Source organism: Lactuca saligna, chromosome 4, assembly GCF_052625555.1.
Source record: "Lactuca saligna cultivar CGN05327 chromosome 4, ASM5262555v1, whole genome shotgun sequence".
Classification (NCBI taxonomy): Eukaryota; Viridiplantae; Streptophyta; class Magnoliopsida; order Asterales; family Asteraceae; genus Lactuca; species Lactuca saligna.
This window is the reverse complement of record NC_136420.1, coordinates 322,748,654-322,773,842: the sequence shown is the minus strand read 5'-3', so window position 1 is coordinate 322,773,842 and position 25,189 is coordinate 322,748,654. Positions and strand designations below refer to the sequence as shown.

Sequence of the window (25,189 nt, the reverse complement as noted above, 5' to 3'; positions counted from 1 at the left end):
TGAATCTTTTGGGAAGAAAAGTCTAGGTATTTAGACAATTTCATAAAGATCTCTCAAAAATGAAAAACGAGATTTCTTGGTACAGTCCAACAAAGGGAATTCGTTAAAACTAGGGTGAAAAACTAGAACATTTTATTGTTCACCGCCAATGCATTATAGGTGTTGGATTTTGGGTCTCACGTAGCACGTGGTAAACGAAACTAAGATCATTAACACAGTTGTTGTGTAACCATAAACCTCAGTGGTAAAGACCGAGAGTCTCAAGGGTTATTATATTGAACCGAACTGAGATGGAGAATAGTAAAGAGATGGCTAAAGAATCGAAAGTACCTCTGCTATACGAAAATGACCAAGCAGTTAACTCTTTACTCAGTATGAGAAGAGTAAGGTAGCTCATGAATTAAGTGAATTTGAAAGCCTTATTGGGAAGAAACGATTTGTGTATATCAAATCATTAAGGCTTCACTTGAAATCTATGAGGCTTCGGTCAACATGCAGCAGCATGCTTCTAGGGACACTTAGCTAGTTAAAAGTGAGAATGTGAAATACCTGCCCCAGCTCCATCATGAAAGAACATTTGTTATACTTGACAATAATATTTTTGGATGTTTAATGTTTCTGAAAAAAAAAACAGAAAAGATAACTATTTATGGAATTTTAATTTTTCTGAAAAATAATAAAAACAAAAAAGAAAAATATTTTTTGGAATTTAATTTTTTCTAAAAAATAATAAAAACAGAAAAGAAAAAATGTTTTTGGAATTTAAAGGGAAACAGAAAGTATAGGAAGAAAAAGACATACTAAGTGTACAAAGGATATATAAGAACCAAACCACAAGATAGAACAGTGGCTTGATTTGAAAAATTAAACGAGGCGAAATAGACCGAGCCTTCGGTTTATTTCGGTTCCTGAAAAATCAGCAGCCGAAATAGACCGAGCGTTCGGTTTATTTCGGTTGTGAGAAAAATTTTGAGAAAGCAAAAGCGAAAGTTATACTTAATGAAAGGAGAGTGGTTTTGGAACTGACTCAGCTTCCATCATTCCTAAGCCTTGTAGAATTTTATTAAACGATGCTTCAGGTAAGGCCTTAGTAAAGATGTCTGCCAATTGATCTGAGGACCGAACAAATTGAATTTTGACATTTCCATCTTCTATATGGTACTTGATGAAGTGATATCTCAGTGCTATGTGTTTTGTCTTGGAATGCTACACTGGATTGTGGCAAATTCTGATGGTGCTTTCAGAATTGCAATAGAGAGGAATTTTCTTCATATTCAGCCCTTAATCTCTTAATTGGCTTTTGATCCATATGACCTGAGACATGCAAGACGTTGCAGCAATATATTCGGCTTTGGTTGTGGAGAGAGAAACACATGTTTGTTTCTTGGACTGCCAACTAACGAGTTTTCCATCAAGGAATTGACAACCGCCAGTGGTGCTCTTTCGTTCCAATCCATATCCTCCAAGATAAGCATCTGAGAATGTTTATACGAAGAAACCTGATTTTACCGGATACCAAATACCAAGAGATGAGGTTCGCTTCAAGTATCTGAAAATGTTTTTCACAGCCACCATGTGAGGTTCGCATGGATTAGCTTGGAATCTGGCACAATAACAAACAGAGAACATAATGTCGGGTCTACTAGTTGTTAGATACATAATAGATCCTATCATTTGACGATAGAGGGTCATATCAACAGCCGGTTTCTCCAAAGATGATGTTAGCTTTGTTCCAAATGCCAAGATTTTTGTTTTAAAGGTTAAACCTATAATTAATGTAAACTTCAGGGTTTAAATGTAAAGCATTGTTATGTACGGGAAGTTATAATTTGGATTGGGTTCTTTCCTTGGAGCCCACTTTGATCCATATTATGCAAACATATATACATATATATTTAACATAATCATTAAAACCCCACAAACACACCTCATAGCTATATTTGTTCAGCAAGAGAGATTTCCGAGAGAGGGAAGGCAACATGAAAAACAGAGTGGCTACCGGTAGTGATGTTGTTGTCGGGATTATCGTCGGAGAAGAAGGGGAAGGAAGCGGAAAGGGAGTAGTTCGAGCTTTTAAATCGTTGGTAAGCCCTTAACTTATTTTATTTTTCTTTTTTCCCCTTGTAGTCAACTACCAATAAATAACCATCATCATACCTCAATATGGTTCTTAAGTCCTTATACTCCACCTTTGAGATCGTTTTCTTATTGACTTCATGGGTTAAGAAGCTAGCTTAACCCAAAACACAAAGTTATTTAATGATGTAAATTACTCTAATATGTCCACACCTTTGAAAAATCATAACTCAGTCATGGATGATCGTTTTTGTCGAAACCAATGCCCAAAAATTAGTATGTGAGTCTACTTTATTTTGTTAGCTTTAACCGAAAGCATAAATGACTCTAACTAGGGTGAAAAGTTTGATTTTCACTGACTGATCCAAATTGAGTTGATATGCTACACTTTTTGCTAGAGGGGTATCGGGTGGTAGTATATCGACTTGGTACCCGAATATGTTCCAAAAAGATTAAGCGGTCTGTTTTGAAAATATAGTTATTGTTGAAGGAATGTGGGTAAGAAATTTTTTTTAATGTAATATGTTTAATGTTTATGCTCCTCAAGATGCTCAAAAAAGAAAACATAGGATTTATTTGCTGTCGATTATTCAGAGACTTACATGAGATTATATAGTGTTAACTGGTTTGGTTTTTTGTGCTTCTCAAGCGAATGCTTTTAATGATTTTATACATGAAGCAGGGTTAGTGGATATTCCTATCAGAGGTAGGAAATTCACTCTGTTCAATAAAAGCACGTAGCAAAATAATTCGACTTGATTGTTTTCTAGTTTCTTGGAACCTGATTAATGTGCTTCCTAATCTTTTTTTATCGCAAAAGACAAACGTTGGCCTAACCATGTGCCTCTTTTTCTATTGGATGATGCTCTTGTTTATGGACCTACTTATTTAAAGTTTTTCAACTCTTGGATTGTGTGGATTTCATTCTGGATAGTAGATGGACAAGTGTGTTAACCTTAAAAATAAATAAAAGTTTGTGAATAATAGGATCAAGGCTTGGCAGCTGAATATAAGGGTTGGTAAAGGAGATATGAGAAAAGTGTGTATTAATCATCTTGGTGAGATTGATAAAATTTTAGATGATGGGGAGGTGTCGTTGACATCATGGCTGAGAGACAAGATTTTCTCTACAAGGTAACATATGTTGATAAGTTTAACATGTTTGATTATATTCAAAAATCAAAAATAAAATGGGTTGTGGAAAGGGATGAAAATTCTAAGTTTTTTCATGGTATGTGGCGAAGTAAGAGAAAACAAATAGCTATTAGAGGGGTCTTGGTTGATGGGATGGATTATGGAACCTACTTTATTTAAAAGTTGTCGGCTGGGTATACACTCCCTAGGGTTAGGGTTTTGGCCGATAAGAGGATTATATACCCATCCAAACTAATTACTTTCCCATAATTGCATTTATGGTCCCTTCCCATGAAATCCATTCAAATCTGATCCCAAATGTTACCTTGTATCCCCCAGCCAATTAAAACCTCTTCAAAGGAGTCCAAAACTTACAAATCAGCCCCTCCTCCACAATTTATTCTTAATTTCCAACACTTAAACTTTTAGTCCCTAACTCCAATAAACCTTTTCAATTTAAATCCATTAATTACCAAGTGCACCCTAACTTCTGAAATTATGACTTTTAACTCCTTGAAACTAACGCCTGGCTCAATTATTATTCATTTTAGGGCTTCTATACCTTTATTTATTTATTTTATAAACGGGGTGTTACAACTCTCCCCCACTTAAATTAGATTTCATCCTCGAAATCATTCCTTATCATTCCTTTCACTTCAAACCACTCTAGTAACCTGATCACCATCTTAGGCACATCCTAGACTTTCTAGTGTAACTGTAACCAACCCTCGCGACAACATCACATCTATTCCGTCTGATATTTGCTGCCTTGAGGTGGTTTGATTCCCTGACAGACCACTCATACCAAATTATTATCGATGAACCAACCTACTTATCTCTCAACTGACTACTCAATTTCTGCTAGCACGAAAATTCCCACTACAAAACAGGTTCACAAACCTAATTATCCTTGTAGATCACTTATACTTGGCCAATGCTCAGCTATTTCTGTTGTGAGTGACTTGTCACTTCCCAATAAACCAGCTATCCTATATGTACTTGCCACTTAGGGCACAATTACTAACATTGCCCAAGAGCTGTAACTGCCTGAAACACTGAACTGTCTGAACACTGAACTACCTGAATCACTGAATTGCCTGAAACTGTATGCTGCCACATGGATGCTTCCCGAAATCTATCTACGCCTTCCAAGTCTCAATTGGTTCGTCAATCATCTGAAATACCGGTTTCCAGCCCGATTGCGGAGCCAAAGGACTCCCTATTTAGTCGCCTCATACGACTTTTGAGCAAATTCCATCTCTAGAACTAGCTTCCACTAGTTACCATGCCACTGAGGCTCTAATAACTTCCTGATCTAACTGATCGAGTCCATACGTCAAATCCTGACGTCACCAAACCCAAGGCTAAAAGTGATGGCTACATGACCATCGGTAGCCTCAAGTCATAAATGTCCTTAAGCAGTCCACTGCTTCCTTGCTCTCATCTCTGTAGTGGCGCTTTTACAATCTTATCACTGGCTTAACCAGGTCTAATCCATCTGGGAAATTCCGAAATCCAATTCGTGGATTTCCATTTCCTCACTGCTACACCCGAACTGGTGGGTACTACTGTTCTTTCCGCGTCCTATCAACGCACTCACACTCTCTACCAACCTATTGAATGCTACAGCTACACCCGCAGAATCAAAACACTCTATCACTATCTATGCTGGATCTCACATGCGCTTGAACCGCACTCAGCTGAACCCATAACCTGACTGTAATCCCCAACCGAATTCCCTAAGGCTTGCTAGCAACATCCTGATAACACGATATCATCATCGACAAGATTTTCCGAACTTCCATATCACACGCTCCTCGAACCATACAGCCACATGGGTTGTCTTCCTTTCAAACAAGGATGCAAAACTTATCCAAGTCTCAAAACTGCTCCCGCTTCTGATTCCTTGGGCGATTCTCCCCCACTTTGATTCAGCCAATGCCTTACATCACACAAAACTGGAAGAATTCCCAATTCTTCACACCACCCATGACCAATCTGCTAGAACTCACGCTTATCCGTGCTAGGGTTTCAACACCAGCTAATCCAAAAGATCACACAACTTTTTAAAAATCCAAATAAATCTCCGATAATAACCCGTTAGACCCAGGAAGCTCCGAATCTCAATTGGAGACCTTGGAATCTCCCACTGCAACAGGGCCTCTAACTTGGTCGGATCGACTAGAATATTTTTCTGATTGACATGGTGCCCAAGAAATTGCACCCCGCGCAACCAGAACTCACAATTAGAGAACCTTGCTAAAATTTTCTCCCTCATTAAAGTCTCTAGCACCTCCCTCAGGTGCTTCTCATGTTGCTCCTTACTCTTGGAATAAACCAAGATGATGTTGTACTTCCCAATCCCGTAATTTGGGGGATTGCTCTATCACTATTCGCTAATGCTTCTCGGTATGCAATTGGCATATGACATCTCTTAAAAATACAATTCAGACACAAACTGAGGATAACTCAGGGTTACACTTACTCACACCTCTGGAACGAAAGGCTCCCTTGTGCAGTTTCCCGCAAGTGTTGCACTGAATCTGGTCCTGCTGATCTCTCGAAAGCTAATATGAAATTTATGATCTCCTCCCGAGACCCCTCACTATAAGCAACTGATTTGGTTCCCTCTTACCAATGTGCTCCAAGTCCATATCCCGAACTCAAGCTCTAGAATTTATATCATTCAGGGTCTTGCACCCCGAGATACTCACGATCTCCATGCTATCGTTCTACCGTATCTTCTGATAACTTACATTCTTAAATTCCTCATCTGTTGCATGTTGTGGTACCATATAAGCTCTTTCCCGAGACTTGGCAGTGATCTCTGCCACAGTCTCAGTCGTCTGATGGAGATCTAACAACTCTTGCGCCAACTGTTGTGCCTCAATCGCCTAGGCACACTCTGCCTAGAATCTGGTCTAAAAGTTATCTCATGACATAGCTTTAACCGCATCATTACTCAACTCACCACCAACTTCTTCCTATCAATCTCGTGCTCTACCCCGCTGGAGATAGGAGGTAAGTCAAATCTTGTCTCCTTTCGAGACAACGTCTGGTACGAAAAGCGATGGTGACATCTGCCAACCATCTGCTGCTAATAATGGGATCCCTAACCCACACGACAATCTAAAGCCTCACAAACTTTGAATTTCCCGAAACATCAATGTATGGGTCTCTATCATGACTGTTATCTCAGTGCATAATGCACTCGGCCTCTCATCACAATCTCTATAATGCCCTCCTTGATCACACTGAGGGTCACAGGAGTCTGGTCAATGATATTGCGCGTAATTCTCAGATGGAATGAACTCCCTCATCTGATCATCAATCTGCCCAACTCTAGAGTCCGAGCCTGATCCCTCGTCGACACCAGAACTACCATCTGGTCTACCACGAAGCGTCACTATATTGGGTAATATACCATCACTAACATCACAATACTCATCCAAACTCGAGGGATCTCACACACTACAATTTCCCTGGTCTTATCTCAGCCTTCCTTGATTCGAGTACGGATCCTCTGCTTTCAGTAGTACGGGCCCATACTACCTTCCACATCTATCCGTACTTTCCTCAAGTACTGTCTCGACTCCACCAAGTCACTTCTACTACGACTGATCTCTGCTACTCTCATCCTAGGCTTGCCCTAGGGAAATATCTGACTCAACCAAATCCAGTCCTCAGCTGCTGAAGGCCTCCTTGTAATGCCAATTAGCCATCACCCGAATACCATCACATGTGACGAGGCTCAGATAATCCTTCGAGTAAAAGACTCTTCCCTACAACGGTTAGACTCAAACAAGAGCTGCGTAATAGGGCCAAATCTAGCACTCTGAGATTATTCAACCCTGATCACATGTGATGTGACGTATTCACCTAATGGCTAACTCCCATCACTCTGAGTCCCACAAAGCACAAAGCAAGCAGCATTCCGACACAAGAGACTACTCAAGCAACTCTACCCTCATAACAAGAAACTGTACTAGCATACAATGCTAAGCTCATAATATCATGTATAACCTAAACAGGTTATCCTACTGCTGTCTACTCAATACTAACATGCAATTCTCATAAAGCCGAAACACATATAGTAGGCACATAAGGCATCCTCCTAGATCCTTAGTCCTATTATAGTATGTTGTTCTACTGAAACTGGAACTGTTATACATAACATAATCTGGTATGGGTAATTTGGGAGTACTTACTTGAGCTCGGCTGATTGCATGCACCACACCCTTTTCTCTTTTTAAAATTCTTTTCGCTTTTTCTAAAACTCCTTTCCTTATACCTTTTCTAAAATTGTTTTCTTTTCTTAAAATCTTTTTCTAAACATGGTTTTTCTCTTGAAGCTTTATACCACTTCCTTAGTTTGAGTTCAGACACACCCGAAAGTGTGCCCAAATCCCTCAAACCAAGGCTCTGATACCAACTTGTAACATCCCAAAAACACAGTCTGAAAAATTTCGTTTAATTTAATGATAAAACCATAGTCAATAAACCTCATATAGAAATCATAAGCAATGTATCTCAAAATATTATAACAACTGTCAAATATATCAGAGTATAAACATCCCAGGCTGAACAAATGGTGTGTGCACTGCAATCTTCCCGAGCTCCTCTTTTGAAAACTGAGTACCTGAAACCAAAACTGAAACTGTAAGCACGAAGCTTAGTGAGCTCCCCCAAACTACCACATACCATACAATAACATATAAACACATATTGGGCCTTGCCCACTGCATCGGGTCGAAGCCCGGAAACTACATCGGACCGAAGTCCGGAACTGACTGGGACCTTGTCCCCTGCATCGGACCGAAGTCCGAAACTAACTGGGACCTTGTCCCCTGCATCGGACCGAAGTCCGGAACTAACTGCATCGGACCGAAGTCCGGAACTGACTGGGACCTTGTCCCCTGCATCGGACCGAAGTCCGGAACTAACTACATCGAACCGAAATCCAGAACTGACTGGGCATAGCATAGCATAGCAAAAACACATATCAAATAGCATAACACACATGATCATAAACTCATATACTGCATACTACGTCAGGCCGTAGCCCATAACACTTAACACATAAATCCTGTCTGAGCCACGAAGGCATCAAACAAACTAACAACTGCATCGGACCAAAGTCCGGAAACTACTGCTACTAAACGGGCCGGCATTGTGGCCTTAGACCCGTTCCTACTGGAAGGAAACTCACCTCACACTGCTGAAGTCCCGCAGACACAATCCCACACTGCTGAAGTCCCGCAGACTCCACCCCAGCTGCTGGCTGACAGATTCCCGAACTGTCAACACCAAATAACATCCAATTAATAATTGGGTTCTAACACATAACTAAAAAATACATGCTTTGGATAATTACTACATTACCCCTAGCTTGGCTTACCCAAGCCCAAGGCCCAATCTATAGGCCCAAAGTCAACTAGGGATCAAAGTCCAACATATGGCCCAATTGATCAATCCAGTCCAACATGTATCATTTTAGGGCCCAATATCATACAACCATCTAGGCCCCAACTATGGCCCATCTATGGCCTAATTTTCCAATTGGGCCCAATCCTTCATATGGGCCTTACCCTAAAGCCCAACTAATTACTCTAGTCCATTTGATTATTCTCGGATGGCCCAATACAAAGCCCAAGTGAAATTAGGGTTTCACATCAAATGATAACTAGGGTTAAGTGTTTCTTACTTAACCCACTAGGGACTTAATCCGTTAAGGACTTAATCCATTAAGTCCATTATTGCTTAGATTAATTTCTGCCAATGATTATTATTTAATATTTCACTTATTAGATAATTCTCGTGTGCCCTGATAAATTCCAAAATATTAATATTTTCTCAATTAGCTCATTAAGGACTTAGTCCATTAAGTTCTTTACTCTACTTGATAAATGACATGAAATAGTTTGGGCTTAATTCACAATCTAATCCCAATAGCCCAATAAGTCTAAGGCCCAATTACTCACAATTAGGGTTTTCCACTCAAACATGGCCCAATAGGCCCAAAATAAATCTTTAAGCCCATTAAGGTTTTGGCTAGGTCCATTAGGGTTTTGCTTGAGGAGCACCACCCACTACCACTTCGGGTAGTGGTGGTCTATGGCGGCTTGCGACGGCGGCCACTACCTTACGGTGGTGGTTTTGATTCTTTTCATTAATCCAAAATTCAAGTTACATTTTACAAGGTTAATCTCAATTAACCATACCCACACACTAAACTAATCACTCACACACAGCCACACTATGGTGGTCGGCGGCGGTGCTTGGCGGCAGCCACCATCTCACGGTGGCTATTCTCGACTTTCTAGCTAGACAAAACACACACACTTATACTACAAATCTCATACTATACTCTAGCCACCCACCTGATGGCTCAAGGCGGTGAAAGCAAAGGGTTTTCGGATGGCAGCCACCACCTCACGGTGGTGGCGGCGGCTTCTTTCAGTTCCCCGCCAAACAACAATACCCCTAACAATCCTTTCATAAAATCTGGACGAAACCACCTCCGGTGATGCACAGCGATGGCAGCAGCAACACCGTCGGCGACCTCATCATCTCTAACAGCAGCAACCAGCAGCAGTGGTGGTGGTCGAGTGATGAGCTCCAAAGTGATCAGAACAGTACCGTCAACAGCCAAAAGTGGCTACGAATAGTGACAGAAAACGAAGAAGAAGGAGGAACGACGAGGTGGAAGCGGCACCACAACTTCTTTGAAGGTCTTTAACGTCAACACAAAGCTTCGCGGTGGCTGTCTTTGACAGCAACGAAGGCAACATCGAGGAATGACCTCGCCAGCAGCAAAGGTTCTCTGGTGGCTTGCTTGATCGGAGAGGCTCAAGAGAATAGGGAGGCGGCGATTGCATGGAGTATCAATGGTGGCGGCTGGAAGAAGGCAGGAGGGTAGAGAAGTTGTCGGCTGGGTATACACTCCCTAGGGTTAGGGTTTTGGCCGATAAGAGGATTATATATCCATCCAAACTAATTACTTTCCCATAATTGCATTTATGGTCCCTTCCCATGAAATCCATTCAAATCTGATCCCAAATATTACCTTTTATCCCCCAGCCAATTAAAACCTCTTCAAAGGAGTCCAAAACTTACAAATCAGCCCCTCCTCCACAATTTATTCTTAATTTCCAACACTTCAACTTTTAGTCCCTAACTCCAATAAACCTTTTCAATTTAAATCCATTAATTACCAAGCGCACCCTAACTTCTGAAATTATGACTTTTAACTCCTTGAAACTAACGTTTGGCTCAATTATTATTCATTTTAGGGCTTCTATACCTTTATTTATTTATTTTATAAACGGGGTATTACATTAGATTTCAATATAAAACTATAGTTAAGTTGTTAGTTAATAGATTGGCGAATGTGGTAGGTGAGATTGTGAATCCAGTGAAGCCAACCTTTATTAAGGGAAGATAGATTTCGGATGGGGTTCCTATCGTTTAATGAAGTTCTTAGATGGGTAAATTTGGAAAAACAAAAAATGATTCTTTTTAAAGTTAATTTTGAAAAGGCTTACGATTCGGTTTCCTAGGAGTATCTTCATCTCATGTTTAAAGCTATGGGTTTTTTTTTCTGAAGTGGCATGGTTGGATTTGAGGTTGTTTGAGCTTTCCAGATCATCCATTTTGATAAATGGTAATCCCACATATCAGCTCCAAATATATAGGTCGTGAGACAAGGTGATTTGTTATTATCTTTCTTTTTTACTATTGTAATGGAATGGTTGCATGTGTGCATGGAGGATGCCATAAATAACTCGTTTTCTAAAGGTGTGAGTATTGGTCACCAACATTTGTAGATTTCTCATTTTTTCTTTATGGATAATTTCATACTTATGGGGGAGTGGGATGTTGAAAATGTGTAGTGACTTACTCGTATTTTTAAGATGTTTTACATGGCTTCTAGTTTGTAGATTAACATGCATAAGTCAAAGCTTTAAAAGGTTGGTGTGGGTTTGGATGTGTGTCATCAGGCGGCTATGTGGACTTGTTGTGCTTAAGATTTGTTCTCTTTTGTGTATCTTGGTTCACCAGTTGGAGAGAGGATGCATAAGGTCACGGCTTGGGGAGTGTTACTAGAGAGATTTCATCATAGAGTCTCGTTGTGGAAGTCGAGGATGCTCTCCATTGGTAGAAGACTTATTGTAACGTCCCAAAAATTACAATAAATTTAAACTTTTGAAAACATTTATATTTATAAGAAAAACCATTAAATCGATTAATTAACCAAAACTGTTAAGTTTCAAGTATTCAAATAACATTTCAAAATCAAAACATACTTCCAACAATATTCATCCATTTATACTTCAAAACAACAGCAGAAAACTAATATTCTTAAAATCTCATATCAAGAGTCTCTGACAAGGAACCGCGCCAGTATATAGTCAAGCTAAACCCTCATTCATACCATATGTACATGTAATAATCATTTTATAAAGGAAATGGTAAGCACGAAACTTAGTGAATTCCAACACAACATAACAATAGAAGTATTACATTGTACTTCTACATTTCATGCCATCAACAAATATACAAGCATCCATATAATATATAAACATCAAGATCATACATCTCTTGTATATTTGGGAACACATCCCAAACAACATCCAAATAAAGACTCAATATTCAGTCATCGAGTCCACGGGCTTGGTGTTTTTGCCTTCGGTCCCTCTAACTTGGCACAATGGCCTTCGGTCAGTCGGTTCGGTATTCAGTTGTCGAGCCCAAACATATCATGCATATACATTCCCCATAACAAATAAGTACATCAAATATAACTAATGCAACAAGTATTACTTTAACTATCAACCATATATTTCCTAGTCTCATTCGACCTAACAGTAGGTATATAATACCCTAAGGTTATGAAGTGAAGAACTCACCTCCAATAGCAAAACACTCTCCAAAGTAGGTTGAGACACCCTTTACACCAGTTCAACCTTGAAGCTTCCTAGTAATAGCAAATAGAGTTAAGTTATCGTTAATTGATACCCCAAAATACAAATGACTCATGGGTTAATTTTTCCAGATTTTTTACATGAAAGTTATGGTCTGATCAGGACCTGTTTTTCCCCCCTTGAAGCACCCTATTTTTTAAAACTATTTTACCTGAATGTATATAAGGTCCTTATCTTTAAAAGTAGTATGTGCACACCTCTGTACGATATTTCTACAAATTTTGGTGATTTTTACAAAACTGCCTCGCAAAACAGTTCATTACGGAGATAGATGGTCGATTTTACCCTTTCTAGAAGCATTTCTGATTTTTTTCAAAACTAATGAAATGTAGAGGACTCGGAAACGAAACTCTGGGCTACGGTTTCGACTAAAAAAGGTTTTATCATGATCAAGATATGGTCTCTCAAAGATATGGACAGATTGGTTCGTTTTTCAGAAAGATAAAACTAGGGTTATGATTTAATCCACTCAACCCATTAAATCTCAAGTTCGATTAACATGTTCCAGGTCTGCAGCACATCAACCTTAGGACTTATATGACATTTTCATGAAATGATAAAGCCTTGCACCTAAAACGATTTGGACAACAACCCTAAAATTTCTGCCATGATCGATGACTTGTACTCGCGCTCTAGACATTGAAATTAAAATTCCAACGTTCAAAACTTCAATATATGTGTTCAGAAGCTACACTCCAAATTTCTCGACGATCCAACAGTTCAATCTCCAGGGATCGTCCGAACACTGCTGAAAGGTCTTCAAAAATGGGAATTCCAAGCAAAATGGATATTAGGGTTAAGTTGTGTTTAAGGGTCCTTAACTTAAGTTGCTAACCAAATTCAGCCCTAAAGCCCCTAATTCAACCCAAAATATTTCCCCTTATGTCCTTAGTTTTGAAACAATAACTTTATTGCCCCTCTTTGCAATATTATGACTTTAAAGTCCTTAAGTCTCAGTTCGGTTCCTCATAACTCCACCTATCATAGATCTGACATTCAAGTAATTATAATTTTATTTCATACACCTCATACTTAGTCTTGAAATATAAAACTAACTATTGGAATTCAAATATTTGAATTTATAACCTCAAACTTCTATTTTTTGACACATGATTATAACTATTTAAATTAATTGGAAATTAGGGTGTTACACTTATATTGGTTAAGACAGTGCTTGGGAGCCTTAGCATTTACTACTTGTCGATCTTCAAGATGCCAATAGCGATTTGTCGCCAATTAGAGAGACTTCATTCTAGATTCTTTTGGGGTTACGGAGGATAAAGATCGGATTTTACACCGGGTTAAGTGGGATGTTATTCTTAATACAAAAGAGCATGGAAGTTTAGTGGTTAGAAGTTTGGCTACTTTTAATCAATCTTTGTTATACAAGTGGAGGTGGCATTTTCTAGCTTGGAGAAAATCTTCTTTGGGTCCGGTTAATCAAGAGTTGCTATGGGGATGATGGTGGTTTTTCATAGCCTTCCACAGGTAACCCGAACTCAAGTATTTGGTTGGGTGTTGTAAAAATGGTGTGGGATTTACATAATAATGGTTCGATTCCATTTGATGTTATAAGAAGACAAGTGGGTTATGATATACGCATGAGATTCTGGAGGATGTGTAGGTTGGTGATATAGTTTTGAGCGTCCGGTTTCCCAGATTGTGCTTGTCTTGTGGCATTGCTACTTGGTGGAATAAGTTTATTTATATATAAGTTAATATTTTTATTTGGAGACTTATTCTTAGGGTGTGTTCGGAGTTTTTCCGGTATCGAGTAACTTTTGATTTTGGAGCGTTTTGTTGAAAGGTACTCCATGTAGCTTTTGATTTTGGAGCGTTTTGTTTAGGCTAAAAGTTAAACGCTCCCGTCGTCGAACGAGATTTTTTTCTTTTTTACTAGCGTTTTCTTAAAAGCTAGAAGCAAGAAGCTTCCAAAAGCTGTGTGCCGAACACGTCCTTAATCAGTTGCCAACCAGATGTAATCTGAATAGTCGTGGAATTGAGTTGGGTTCAATTTTATATGTCCATGTTGTGTTGAGGTTCAGGAGGATGCTGAGCATTTGTTCTTGAAATGCTCTTTGGCAGACGTTTGTGAATTAGATTGATCATTTGGTGCAATGGCGGAACTAAGATTTTATCATAGAGAGGGCTTTAATAAAATATTATAATATACTTATATTCAAATAACATATACGGATGTATTAATTTGAAAGAAATATTAACAAAACAAAATCATCTAAATAGAACCCATATCGATATTTGCAAAAGTCAAATTTCAAAAGACCATAAACATTATTGAAAATTTTGCTACAATATAAATAGGTTTTATTTTCATTTGGAAATATCATCTACGGTTTTTGTTGTTCATGATTATCTTATTATTATAAAAATATAAATTACCATTCATAATAATATTACCAATTACAAATTAGAAAAAAATTGAATATATAATATGAATTATAGTTACCTTGATATATATTACCAATTACAAATTAGAAAAAAAAAAATTGAATATATAATATGAATTAAAGTTACCTTGATATTGGTATTGATTTAAGAGAAAGTCCCAGCAGCTAACCAAGCCTTCATTATTAGTAACAAAAAAATGATGTTTACCTAATAAATAATTAGTAGCAAAAAATGACGTTCACTTAATAAAGACTTATCTTTAGTTAACAAATAAAAAACATTGGGCCTATTAGTATTAGTTTACTGGACATTTGAATAAAAGGGGCTAGTAACTTTTGTGGGTTTAGAAATCATATAAGCATCAATCTCGATTATTCAGTTGAATGAAGTTCCAGTAATAGTATTTGACGTTTTCAAATTTCCAACTCAGTAGCATAAATTTTTAACTTTCTGTGATAATAAAGATATTAGCAAGTGTCATGTGGTTAATCTATCTCCATCGATTATGAAAAGTGAAAACAAACTTATTTAGTTAAGTGTCACCAATTTATTTTTAAGATATTTAAGCTAGATCGAGTCCAGTTTGCCAAAACAAAAAAACGCCGTTGCCGGGGATCGAACCCGGGTCACCCGCGTGACAGGCGGGAATACTTACCACTATACTACAACGACTTATTTGTTTGTTATTAATATATTTAGAGTTATAAATGTTTAGTATATCGAAATAATGCATGTTAATGATATGGTAAATTTTGCAACTTTCTTCTTAACTCCAAACACAAAATTACGATGTGTCACAACAAAATGAAAACAAAATTTATACATCACTTATTTAACGAGATGAAATTTCGGACAAACTAAGTTAAAAAACGACTTTTAGGAAGCTGCATTTTCTACAAAACCCTAGCTTTTTTTTTTTTTTTACTAGACTTTATTATATATATATATTTTAAAACGGCATAATTTTATTATATCAAAACTAGGAAGGAGAAACCGAATAAATTACAAAATAGAGAAAGTTACATAAAGAAGTTCCAAAGATTTTGATAAAGAGATCTCTAGCGAGTCTCTTCTTTCAATCAACTCAAATCATCTTACACTTTTTATGTTTATTACAAATCCAAAAAGAATGAAAAATAATGTCGTCAAAAATGTTTGTTTTCTTAGACTTGACTGTTCCAAAAAAAATGTAGTTTTGCGAAATTTCCGTAACATCCAAAAAGTAGCAATACACATTGCATTATAACACTTTTTGATCATAACATTCAACTTAGCACTATCTACTCATCACATAATGTTGTCAATAGAGACGAACGAGGGGCAAGAAAGATCCTGCCACACACAAATACTTCAAAATAATCATCATAGATGAGCAAGAAACATGTTGTGAAGATCCATAGTTTTGATCTTTTCACTTTCTTGACAAAATCAACATTATGTTCCCAAATTTCATTAAGTGAATCAAGAAACTTTAACAAAATAGTGAAGTTAGGCTTTTCAATGTTGAATTTTCTCATGACATTAACAAGTAAATTGATATGATTAAAAGTCCGTGTTAATCACTCACCCTTGTAAGCTAAGAAATATTCATATCTATCGTTCATGTTATTTTTTTATTAACCATTGATGAGTTTAAAACAAACTTAAAGATCGATTAGATCTATGAAACAGGTAGATAAATGACTAGATAAACAATTAAGAACAAGCTAATGAATCAAAAAGTGTCGAATGATTCAATAAAACAATCCTCAGAAGAGCTCGATAAAGAACATCAACTGTAGAGAATTTTAGGGTTTACAATATTCAATGAGAGTGACGACCGTTACTATACACATACATGCATGCATATATTTATAATGAAACCCTAACAGTTTTTCTAAGAAAAAGAAGGCTAATCTAGTTAAACACAGATTGACAAGCCCAATCCGGTTGTAAAACAAAAGGGCCCAAGACGCAACACAATTATCTTCAACAATCTCCCCCTTTGCGTCTTTGGCACAAAATCTTCATTCTCGTTTAACAGCAGAAGGCTTCTTTACCGTCTCAAAAATCCTCGGTATAATAGCCAGAATGTGATGCCTGAAGGTGATATACCAACGAAGCATATCAGTGAAGTTCTTCTTGTCTGTTGTGGAGTTCTCCTTGCATCGGTGAATGATATTTATAATATGCTCCAGACAATCTGTTGAAAACAGATGTTTGTCTACCAAAGCAAATAGAAACCTATGCTTGTCGCCTCTTGTGAACATGACCGTCAGATTGGAAGAGTCAATTTGCCCTAACTTCATTTTATGAACGTCTCCTGTCTTGGAAGTAGGCTTGACGGTCGGTTTCTTGTTCATTATCTTTGCTATTTCCTGATCCATAGTGGCGAGCTCATGGATGTAGGAAGCCAACATTCTTTTGAGATGTTTCAGAATCGGTTCATACTCTCTATGATTGGAGAGAAGAATGTTGTATAGCAGAATCCAATCATGCAGATTCAGACTGGGAAGATCTGCCAAAGAAATGAGATGTTCTGTGTTGGCCGTTCCTCTATTGATTTTGAAGTTAACGTTCACAAATTTCCCAGCCTGTGTTGGTTTCAGTACCTTGACTTTAATTATCTTCTGTGCACTCCATGTCAAGTACTGCGGTTGACCATACTTCAAATAGAAATCTATTAGTTCTCTGTCAACCTTCAAGTTTGGATGAGGGACATCGGCAGTGACATCAAAGCAATGAAATGTAAAAGCTTTTCGTGTGATTGGCATGTCAAACTGCGAGTCTTTGGTATTTTCACACTCGAAAGATGCAATCGGTTCCAACCAATATATGGAGGGAAACTCAATCACTTGATTGATGAGTGTGTCTCTGTCCCATTCTGGGAACAGAGTCTTCTTGGCTTGTATAGCATCCTCATCCTCCTTGATCTTTCTTTCCCTAGCCTCGGCCTCTCGAGCTATTTTAAGAGTTTCATCCAGCTCTTTGTCCCTTTTCTTTCATTGAAGAGCTTCAGTGATAGTTTCATCTGTATCTGACTCGCTCTCAACAAGGAACTGTTTTCCAGAACCCGAAGCTACATTAACCTTCGGTTCTGTCTTTGATAAACCTTCCTCTCCCCCTTGTCGCGGAAGAACACGCTTCTCCGAGACACCCTTCATTTCGCTCAGGATGTTTATCGCAGGAAAGAGTTTAGCCTGGAGATGCTGTCTGATAGTAAGGGTAAGGAAGGGATCATGAGTGTCAAGAATATTTGTCAACATATTCTTGACATCACCAGTGCAACCTTGAAGAACTGCCCACTGAGTTTTCAGCAAAGAAATTTCTTGTTGTGCCTGGGCCAGTTGTATCTTCTGTAGGTCGATAGTTGTCTGATGCTTGACAAGGTCTTCCTTTAAGGTGCTCTCTGTTGCTAGAGAAGCAAAACGTGAATCCAAAGATTGGAGAAAAGAGGTGGATTCAGTTTTGAGGTCAGCACGCAGAGCCTCAAACTTGGAGGTTTCACCCTGAAGGGTAGCCGAGAAGGAGTCGACTGACGTCTGAAATTTGGCCGCACTGGAATCAGCATGTGCTTTAAGAGAATCAAGAAAGATCTGAGTTGTGTGAACAACCTCAGAAACTTCCTTTGTGGCTTTGGAGCATGAAGCAGCTGAGTTGTCGATGGCATCATTGGAACGATCCAGAGCGTCAGTGTACGTCTTGATCGCAGACTCAATGAAGGCTTTTAGCACGACACCCCCGTAGGCTTTATTATCAGCCAACAGACTATCAAGTTTGTCATGAATTTCTTGAAGCTGCTGACTGGTAACAGGGGTATCGGCATCAGTGTCTGTGGGAATCCGGTAGGGGCTATAATAAAGAGAATCGTACACTTCATCATCACCGCCCAAGGTAGCACCGGAGTTGGAGGATGGAGAAGGAGATGGTGGGATGTTGATGACGGGGGTTTCAACCACAGTAGTAGCCCCTGTATCAGATACATTGACTGTTACTGGTGGTTGGGAAGTGGTGATAGTAACTGATTCGGTGATACTTGGTGTGGGGATGGAAGATGTAGGTTGAGTAACAAAGAAGGGAAGTGTTGGTTTTGTTGTAGTGGGAGGGATGGTTATAGGAATAGAAAGTGGGACCTTCTGTGTTGGTGATTGGGGTAGGGTAGGAATGTTAGGAGAAGTTGGAGGAGTGGGTGATTTGGTAATTTTGGGAGATGCTGGTGGAGAAGGTGATTTGGGAATTTTGGGAGATGCTGGTGGAGAGGAAAGATGAGTGCCTACAGGAGAAGATGGTTGTTGAGGAGACTGAGCAATTGTTGTCTCTGTTGGAGGAGCAGCAGCCTCTGTGTCGGATGGGTCATTAGGAGCAGAGCCAGGAGAAGGAGACCCTTTGGCTCTTTTAGCCATCTTCTTGACCTTCTTTGATTTGGATTGAGAAGGTTCCTCTGCATCGGATTTGCGTTTGGAGGATCTTCGCTTTCTCTCCTTTTTCGGTTCAGTTTCTTTCTTCTCTGGTTTCTCCTTTTTGCCGGCCCTCTTGCCACGGTTGGCAGGTTGATCAAGGGCTTCTAGTGCAGCTCTCTGTTCGTCGGATAGAACCCTTGGAAGCAAAGGTGTTCGGGTGCTATAGTCAGCCATGATTTTGCTGTGAGGCGTGACACACCTGTACATGGATTCAGGGATTAATCCATAATGGAGAAACTTACTTGGATCAGAAATGATGATCTTCTTAGTGTGGTAAGAGGCAATTGAAGCCATAAGAGCATCCTTCATCACTGGGATTTCAAGGGAATCCATGGCCTTCTTTGTGATAAGCGTCCAGAAACGACCGCATGAGATCTCAGAGTACCGTGTAGAGGTGTTGAGACTCTGAACGACTTGAGACCAGATTATGGAGCCATAATCTAGGTTGATGCCGTTGTAAAGACCATAAAGTATGGTGAGAAATCCTTTGCTCGTGGTGTCAGAACCACCACACCGCTCCGCTAAACCCTTGATCAAAAGGGTAAGCAATCCGTTCCACTGAGACGGAATACAAGATTTCTTGACCTTCGCAATAGTTGTAAGAACATCCGTATACCCCATCTCGTACATCATTGAGAAGAGTTGAGTAGTGGTGATAAAATCCGGTGAGATGACGGAAGAATCAACTGCAAGCCCTAGAAGAGAGCAAAACCTGGTTTTGGACACAGAGGTTTTCTTGTCATGAATGGTGGAGTAGATGCTATCTTTGTGTTTGTCATAGTTTGCTGTTGTGTAGACTTGAGAAAGCAGGGACATTGGAACGGCTTCCACCTGCGTGAGTGCCAACAGCAATGGGGAATATTTTAGGCATTCCACCACGTGTAGCATGTACGCATCATATAAGAACAGGGTCATCTCTATAATCATGTTTTGATTGGGCTTGACGGAGAGCAAAGATGAAGATGCAGTTTGATCTTGTGCAAAAGAAGTCGCCATTGTTGAATTGAGGAAGAAGATGAACAGTGGAAACTTTTCAGAGAGAGAGAATTACGTGGGAGGTAAATGCCAAAGAACACGATCACCCCTTATTTATACCGTTCACTGGAGAGAGAAAATCGTGATGATGAGGAAACCAAAACGTCACCTGAAAAAGCGCGATTGGAAGTTATGGTGTATCCCAGGAATACGTCAGCACACGTGGGTGTGAAACGAATCAATTGCACGCGCCCAAATCATATTTTTGTACCGTTTGAAATTCCTTGTGCCCTTGTTTGGTTACAGCTGAAACTTAAAACCATATACCAAACAGCAATCAGAATGTTGGAAAAAATTAATTTTCGTGCATAAGAGTGTGAAAGATAAAGAAATAAATCAAAGGTGTTTGAGAGGTGTGTGTTGTCTATGAAGAAGACAGAAAGCGGAAGATTCCGAGCAAGAATCACTTCCTTCAAAGCCAAGAGAGACTTGAAGTGCTTGTGTGGTTTCCCTGGAAATACGATCAGTTGTCTCTTAATAAACAATGAAAGGCATCTTTTGATCATGGGCTGAGGGGTGGCTGACCTCTAACCGAACATCAAGTCTTAACATAAAACTGAGTGTTGGCAGAGATACCTGTGAGACCGGTGTGATCTGTTGAACAGGTAGGTGGGAATTATCGTGTGACAAGCATGGGATAAACAAAAATCTCAAAGAAAAATAAATTGGACCTCTTTGGGAAGAAATGTCTTAGGTGGAGACGATTTCATAAAAGATCACACAAAAAGAAAATGAGATTTCCAAGTAATAGCTTGAGTATATCACTCACCGTCAATTCATTTCAGGTATTGGATTTTGGGTTTCACTTAGAACGTGGTAATCGAATCCAAGATCATAAACACAGAGGTTGTGTAACCATAAGCTTCAGTGGTAAAGACCGAAAGCATCAAGGGGTACTTTAGGGAATCGAAGGTAAATGTAGAATTTGAGGAGGTGGTTAAGAGACCGAACGTACCTTCTGCTACAGAAGAGGGACAAAGCAGAGCAACTCATGTATCAAATGAGTAGAGTAAGGTAGCTCTAGACCGAGTGTGAGAGAATAGCCTGATTGGGAAGAAACGATAGGTATAGATCGAATCATTAAGGCGTACTCAAGGTCATAGAGGCTTGCGACAACATACAACAGCATGCTTCTAGGGACGTCTAACTTGTCTAAGAGAAAGATAAAACATACCTGGATAAACACTACAGAAGGTGATACTTGTATTTACCTGTGCAAAGCGTACACCGACCAGGACTAGCGAGTAGTGGAAATAAGTAAGAAAACGGAATAAAACAGAAGGATAAAATGTTTTTGTGATTTTGAAATTTTTCTGAAAAATAAATAAAAAAAAAAAAGATAAAATGTTTTTGTAATTTTGAGATTTTTCTGAAAAATAAATAAAAACAGAAAGATAAAATGTTTTTGTAATTTTGAGATTTTTCTGAAAAATAAATAAAAACAGAAAGATAAAATGTTTTTGTAATTTTGAGATTTTTCTGAAAAATAAATAAAAACAGAAAGATAAAATTGTACAACATAAAAAAAATGATGAAGCAGAGATAGACCGAGCGATCTGTGTATTTCGGTGACAATTTTAGAACAGAGATGAACCGAGCGGTCTGTCTAGTTCGGTTCCAGTAAATCACCAGAGCACAGAGAGACCGAGCGGTCTGTTTGCTTCGGTTCCTTTAAATCTCCAGAGCAGAGAGCAACCGAGCGGTCTGTCTATTTCGGTTCTTGATTCTTAGTTGGAGATTTGAGGATTTGGGACCGACTCTCCTACCATCATACCCAAGCCTTGTAGAATTTTGTTGAAAGTCGTTTCAGGAAGAGCTTTGGTAAAGACATCGGCCAATTGATCAGTGGTTCGAACAAAGTGTACTTCAACGTTTCCATCTTCCACGTGATCTTTGATGAAGTGATACCTCAGTGCGATGTGCTTGGTCTTGGAATGTTGCACTGGGTTATGACAGATCCTAATTGCACTTTCAGAGTCACAATATAGTGGGATCTTTTTCATATTGAGTCCATAGTCTCGGAGTTGACTCTGGATCCAAATCACTTGAGAAGTACAGGAAGCAGCGGTAATGTATTCTGCTTCAGCAGTAGACAGAGACACGCATGTTTGTTTCTTTGACTGCCAGCTAACCAACTTCCCATCGAGGAATTGGCAACCGCCAGTGGTGCTTTTCCTGTCGAGACCACAACCACCAAGGTCTGCATCTGAGTAGGCTTGAACGAAGAAGCCTGAGTTAGAAGGGTACCACAGACCTAAAGAGGTAGTTCTCTTGAGATAACGGAATATGTTTTTCACTGCAAGCATATGAGGTTCCCTTGGATTTGCCTGAAACCGAGCACAGTAACAAACAGAAAACATTATGTCAGGTCTGCTAGCAGTAAGATACATTAGAGAGCCTATCATTTGACGATAAAGTGTAAGATCAACAACCGGTTTGTCCAGGGATGGAGTGAGCTTAGTGCCGAATGCCATTGGGACTTTGACCTTTGAATCTCCCATCATGCCAAATTTTGCTAAGAGATTCTTTGTGTAAGCTTCCTGGTTGATAAAGATGCCTTCAGGTCCTTGTCTGATATTTAAACCAAGAAAAAAGTTAATGGGACCCATCAAGCTCATTTCAAATTTAGTCTCCATCAGCTTTCTGAATTCAGCTGTTAGGCTTGGATTCGTGGAGCCAAAGATGATATCATCGACGTAAGTTTGAACTATCATAAGGTGGTTACCTTCCTTTTTGCGAAAGAAGGTTGGGTCAACCGAACCTTGTTTGAATTTGGACATCTTTAAAAATTTAGTCAGCATTTCATACTAGGCCCTCGGTGCTTGTTTCAGACCATACACAGCTTTATCCAAAATGTAACAGTGATCGGGATACTTTTCATGCACGAATCCAGGAGGTTGCTCCACATACACAGTCTCTTCGAGATCTCCATTGAGAAATGCACACTTGACGTCCATTTGAAAGACCTCAAAGTTTTTGTGAGCAGCATAAGCAAGAAATATTCTCACTGATTCCAGCCTAGCTACCGGAGCGAAAGTCTCTTCATAGTCAATGCCTTCCTCCTGACAGTATCCTTTGACGACCAGACGAGCTTTGTTTCTGATAATGTTCCCTTCCTTGTCAAGTTTGTTCCTAAAGACCCATTTGAGACCAACAACTGAGGCATGTGGAGGAGTTGGAATAAGACGCCAGACCTTGTTCCTTTCAAATTCATTCAGTTCGTCTTGCATTGCTTGAACCCAATCAGAGTGATCAAGAGCAGTTTTAACTGTCTTTGGTTCAACTTTTGATACGAATGAGTTAAACATGCAGAATTCGACTTTTGAGTACAAGGATGCTTGTTTTGCCTTGAGTTGTGATCGAGTCAGAACTGTTTCTGAGATATTACCGACAACTTGAGAGATAGGATGATTTCTGGTCCATTTGGTGAGAGGAGGGAAGTATGGATCAAAGGATGGATCCAATTCAGCATTTATCATTTCTTCTGGTTCGGACAGACTATCGAAGTCGTATGACATATTAGCATGCTCCCCCTCGACATGTGATCTTGCAGGAATGTCTTGTGAATCTTGAGCTATAGTGATTTCTTGAGGTGATGATCTTTCGGGTGTTGATGTACCTACGGTTGGTGGGGCATTTTCGGTTGGTGGGACACTCTCGGTTGGAGGTTGAGACCTTAGCTCCCCCTCAACTTGTGAACTTGGCTGGGATGAAGGTGGATCCTCCACCTCTACTGACACATTGTGTTGGGGAGGGTCTTGTGAACTCAATTCTTCTTCATTCATTCTTCTTGCAGCATCGTCAATAAGTTGCTTCAAGTGATCTACCCTGTTGTCTGCTGCACTGGCTTCAGAAAGAGTGGCCTTCTCTGGTTCATCAAAAAGCTCCATGAATTTCTCGAATAGATTAGCGATCGAGGCTGTGACTTGGCCAGTTTGTGGAAAGATTTCTCCAACTGTGTCTTCGTTGGCCTTTAGCTTCTTAACATAGCTATCATCAAAAGTCACGTAGTAAGTTTCTTCGATCTTCCTTGAACGCTTGTTTAACACTCTGTATGCTTTGGAAGTAAGAGAATAACCCAGAAATATCCCTTCGTCAGCTTTGACATCAAACTTGTTGCGGTGTTCTTTGGAATTGAAAATGAAAATGAAGCATCTGGAACCGAACACATGGAAAAACTTCACATTTGGCTTCCTGTTGTTGATGATCTCATAAGGAGTGAGAGTGAAGCGTTTGTTAAGATACGACCTGTTCTGTGTAAAACAAGCAGCAGAAATAGCATCAACCCAAAATATATAAAGGTAAGGAAGAAAAACTTAGCATTGTTCGGGCAGCTTCACATAAGGATCGGTTTCGTCTTTTGACAATTCCGTTCTGTTGAGGTGTGTAGGGAGCTGAGAAGTTGTGACTGATCCCCTTTTCTTCCAGGAATTCTTCAAATTCTTTATTTTTGAACTCCAACCCATTGTCACTTCTGATGTTGCAAACGACCTTCTTCAGCTGTACTTCAATCTGCTTGATGAACACTTTTAGCTTGTGAGTCGCTTCAGATTTAAGCTTCAGAAAGAACACCCATGTAAAACGTGAAAAGTCATCAACAATAACAAGAATATACTTGCTACCACCAATGCTTTCTACAGAAGATGGACCACATAAATCAATATGAAGTAATTCCAGTGGTTCAACGACTTTAGTGTTTATTATGGATGGATGACTTTGACGACTCTGCTTTCCCATTTCACATGCAGCACACAGATGATCTCTGTCATATTTGAGCAATGGGAGACCCCTCACATGACTTCCAGTGACAAGTTTGTTGATATCTTTGAAGTTGAGATGAGAGAGTCTTCTGTGCCACAGCCAGCTTTCGTCAGATGGTGCCTTGGATAACAGACAGATGGCTGGGTTTCCTTTGATTGGTTTGAGATTTAGGGGAAACATTTCACCTTTGCGCTCTGATTGGAGAATAACTTTGTTCGTCTTCTTCTCAATAATTTCCGAACCTTCATCATCGAATGAGACTTTGAGACCAGTACCTCCAACAAGCTGAGATACACTGATGAGATTGTGTTGTAATCCCTCTACATATGCAACTTTCCTGATTGAGAAATC

The 25,189-nt window shown here is 39.3% G+C and overlaps 1 non-coding gene across 1 annotated transcript; it reads right to left on the bottom strand.

The window, feature by feature from the left end:
- Positions 1–15,203: 15,203 nt before the first annotated feature.
- Positions 15,204–15,275, bottom strand: TRNAD-GUC (transfer RNA aspartic acid (anticodon GUC)). Its single transcript has one exon. It is a non-coding gene; the product is annotated as a tRNA-Asp (tRNA).
- Positions 15,276–25,189: the final 9,914 nt, after the last annotated feature.